Source organism: Athene cunicularia (assembly GCF_003259725.1).
Source record: "Athene cunicularia isolate RWA chromosome 2 unlocalized genomic scaffold, athCun1 chr2_part1, whole genome shotgun sequence".
NCBI lineage: Eukaryota > Metazoa > Chordata > Aves > Strigiformes > Strigidae > Athene > Athene cunicularia.
In genome coordinates this window covers 115,386,099-115,390,484 of record NW_020799095.1, presented here as the reverse complement: position 1 = coordinate 115,390,484, position 4,386 = coordinate 115,386,099, and positions in this window count along the sequence as shown.

Here is a 4,386-nt window from a genome sequence, read left to right as displayed (position 1 = left end):
AAGGTAGGTAGACTCTTGTACATTTGAACTGATCCTGCTCCAAACTCACCAGACATGATCCAGGTGTGAGTCAGAAGCCTGCAGCAGGCTGGGGTGCTGCTGAGCTAGTCGGTCTGGCTGAGGGCAATCCAAGTAGCAAAACTCATTGCTCTGGCCCAGAACCATGCTGATACCACTGCTCTGCAGAAGAGGGCAGGCAGGCAGCAAAGGTGCAGAACAAAGTTGACAATTAGATGAGCACTTGCACAGATAACAACCTATGACCACAATGTATAAAAAGGACCTTTTCAATCCTAGCTCTCACTCTCTCATAAACAATAAATTAACTTGGGTAAAGACATTTTATACCAGCATTAGAATAATCTGAGCTCTGTGTAAATTATGGTATATTTGAAATTCAGTCTCTTACAAAAGGGTTCTACCTCTGTAAAGAAGACTGAATACTCAGGTTAGTCTGTAGAATGTAAAAGAGAATATCCAACAGCATCTCACTCCAGTTCTGGAAAGAGAAGTTTCTGGGAAGAGAAACTGGATTTCTAAGCACCACTTATTTATTTCCTCCATCAATTACACTTCAATTACAAAGGATCCAACTTTCACCTAGGAACAGGTTTTCCTCTGCTAATTCCCATGGGCCCTGACATGAGCATGAGTGAAGAAATCAACAGGAAAGAGCAAAATCAAGCCAGTAACTAACCCAACATCAAGCACATTTTGTCTTTGTACAGGGACAGAAGCACTTGATTCAGTGGGAGTGCAGCACCTGCCCCCATCTAACTCCTATATTTAGTTCTCCTGTAGGTTGCTTTAGTATGCTTCCTCTGGAATACTGAACACATTTAAAGATGGAAACTTCAACCAAATGCTCTTCAAAGGTAACTAATTGCTGGAGCTCTGAAGTGTTTTTCCAAGGGAAAACGGGAGTGCGGAAAGTCTGTGCAGTCCTTACAGACACATGTAGTAACTGAAACTTTCCAACTGCATTTCTGTCATGTGCAGCATAGACTTCATTTTGTAAAGTAAATGCCATTTTGCCTGTAGAATAACATTGTTCATCATCTTGATAATTTTTTTATTTAGTTAAACAGAGAAAATCCATGTTTAACAAGTCCTTTTGAAAAAGTTCTCATGAACCCTTTTGTACTTGGCTGTCAAATGAGTTATGTTTCTACTGCAGTTATAAGAATTTTTTTTTAAACTGATGTTTTGCTATGGAATTCTACTTCTTTTTTCTGAGTCTATTAAAAGTTGCAATGAGCTATTTATTATATAACTCAAAAATCATAAAGCAACTGAACTAATTCATTGAAATAAAAATCCAGAAAGGTCCTGATTTATAAAGTCCCAGCTAGCTGGAGACTAGAAGAGCACACCAGAGGCATCTTATGCTTTCCTTGCTCTTACACGGTTCTTTGTGTTCACAATTGGTGGTGGTCAGAGGCAAGATATCAGATGAGCCAGATCTTTGGTCAAACTGGCACATCCACTCTTGTGACACAATTTGTGGGAATATTTTGGTTCTAAAATATCTGCAAAGGGCTGAGTTGAAATTTCGAAATATTTTTGCAATTAACTTATTGTACTTGTTAAAACTTAGGACTGAAGTATCTTTTTGTATTTTCTGTATCTCAATTCAGGCAGTAAAATGAAATTTGGTTTTATTTACATATATGTTTTTAGGATCTTTTTTGAGCACAATGTTATGAATAGCAAGACACATGAATGTGTAAAGTACTTTGATTTAGAATCAGGAAAAAAAATTAACCGAGTGAAATTTAATATATCATTTTTTACATCCCATATTTGGTTTACAGTTAGTGGGGTAAAAGACTCCTATGCATTTTTGGGGAGTTACATTGCAGTAAGATTTTAATTTGATCTGTATTGGGTGTTAGCCTTGGTAGCATTACTGACCAGGGACTCTGGGCTAGACTATGAAGCTTTGTGCTTAAAAAGGACATGGACCCAGAACTTTCCACAGTATCACAGCGTCCCATACAGATTGTGAGAATCACAAAATTGGATCCAAATCAGCCAACAGCGAGCCTTTTATTATTATTATTATTATTAGTGATTATTATTATATTATTATTATTATTAGTGATGCAAACTAGATGACAGGAAGGCTAAAACGGTCTAAAATCTCTCCTACCAAATTTTATTAGTCTCTCTTAAGACACAGCACTTCTGTTCTTGTCTTTGAAGATCTGCAGAGAGCTCATCCTTCAACTTTTAAAGGCTGACTGGTATGTAAATTACTTACCAACCTGGATGTTTCCTTCTTGACTTCCCTCCTCAGGCAACAGTGATTCAAGGCCAAGCTCTTACCTTTAGCAGAAAGTTGCAACCACTCAAGAACTGCAGCCATCCTGGAAGCAGGCACCCATGCTTTCAACTCTTTCCTCCTACCTGTGTGATTAAATACCTGTGCTAGTTCTTTTCTCCCAGTACAGACCAATAATAAGACTGAAAAATCCCCAATTACTATCAACAAATTTATTTCAAGATCCCTTTACATCCATTTCTACACCTTCTCTATCCATGATTCATCCTGTACCTCCCTGACTAAAGCCTTCTCAGTCCCTAATATTCCTCTGCCTTCAGTGTCCTCTCCCTAGTTTCCATGTATCCTACTGCTACTGATTTCTATTTAACCCATTTCACACACACACACACACACGAAAGTACTGTATTTGCTGTCAGCACATTCTTCCCTCAACTCTCCCTGTTTCTTCCATGTGTCTTAATTACAAGCTTTCAAGTCCAGGGACATCCGTTTGTGAAGAGTCTAGTGCAAGTCTCACCCTTTGTGTGTCCTTCAACTCTCCTGTAGAAAATGTCATTTATTATAATAGGATTATTACATTATCAGTTAAATATAGCTGAGTTGATGCCTGCTGATGGTTGACTAGGTATAAATATAATAATGACTGCATTACATTTGTGCATTCTAGTTGGAGATCTATTTCTCTAAAACATACAGGAGAAATTTGCACATACTGATGTTTGCAGAAATAAACATTTTAAATACCACATTCAAGATTACCTTTGGACTGCCAAATTAGTAACAATTTCTCTTTCTCCAGCAGGATTTTGATACCAGGATTTAAGAAAAATTAACTAGCTTGTTTAAACAAATCTTACCACACTGAATGGCTTAAAAGTATAGCATAGTAAGTAGCTTTTCTGTTCTGTACACCTCATCACACTATTGTCCCAATGCTTCATTAAATCATTAATTCCCAATCCGTACCCATAGGGTGGTTTTCTGCCCTGTTCATGCATCAGTTGAAAGACAAATACCCTGCAGCAGAGATGGTCTCATTTGGGGTCTCTGGTAAATCACTGCCTCAGTGGTAGCTTCTGAGGAGCCCAATTATTTAAAAAAGCAGCTCATTTAATCCAATATTTGATGGACGTAGCTCTGTTTCAAGTCTCTTTTCAGATACTCATCTTGATAAGTCAGTTGCATTATCTTCCAGGGTCACCCAGGTAGCAGCACCTCAGACTGACGCTTCTTTTGCACACTCTTTCACAGGTTGGTAGATTGCCTCTAACTCCCAAACTTCAAGACTAATTTGCTCAAATGTCTGCTGTACATAAACTTTTTCCTGCACTGCTTGTAGATCTTTCTGGGGAAACAGAGGATGGAGGAGTAGGGAAGGACTGAGAAGTAGCTAAAAATGAATTTCTCCCAACTGAAAACCAGCTTTTTATTCTTCGTTATCATTAGAACTGTGAGTTTAAGATCAGCAAACTCCTTCAATTATTAAAAAAAGCAACAAAAAACCCAATACAAACTTAGCTTCATACTGAATCAACATATAAATGCATAGCAAAACAGAGTACATCTGGGCAGCGTTTCCTCAATTTCCTTTTACCTTAGGCTTTGCTGGTGTGTTTGCTCCCTGCAGGTGGAAATATCACACAATTCCATCTGTTTCTCATTTTCTCGACAGATTTCCCATTATCCCTCCCACTTGTTCCAACCAAATAAATCAACAGCTCATTGTTCTTTTACATGCCACAGGTATGATTAATTGAATTGCAAGGAATGGGAGGAAAACATCAAAAGAAAAAGAAGGTAAGAAAGTCAAAGCGTCCTTTCAAGTGAATTTTCTGTTGCAGAGAAAGGAGGTAACCTCACTGAATGAGATTCAAGTTACTCAATAGTCACAATCTTACTCTTAGATCTAAAGAAAGACTCTAAGTGAGAAACTCAATCATGGTGCAATGCTGCAAAAAAGCTGTGTCTCAGAAGAGACTTCTTCATTCTACTTAAAAGTCTTGAACACCATTAAGACAGATTTGGCACAGAAAGCTAACTAGAATTTGCAAGAGAGTTAAACAGTGGAAGTGTTCAAAACACAGCTTGTAAGGAAACCT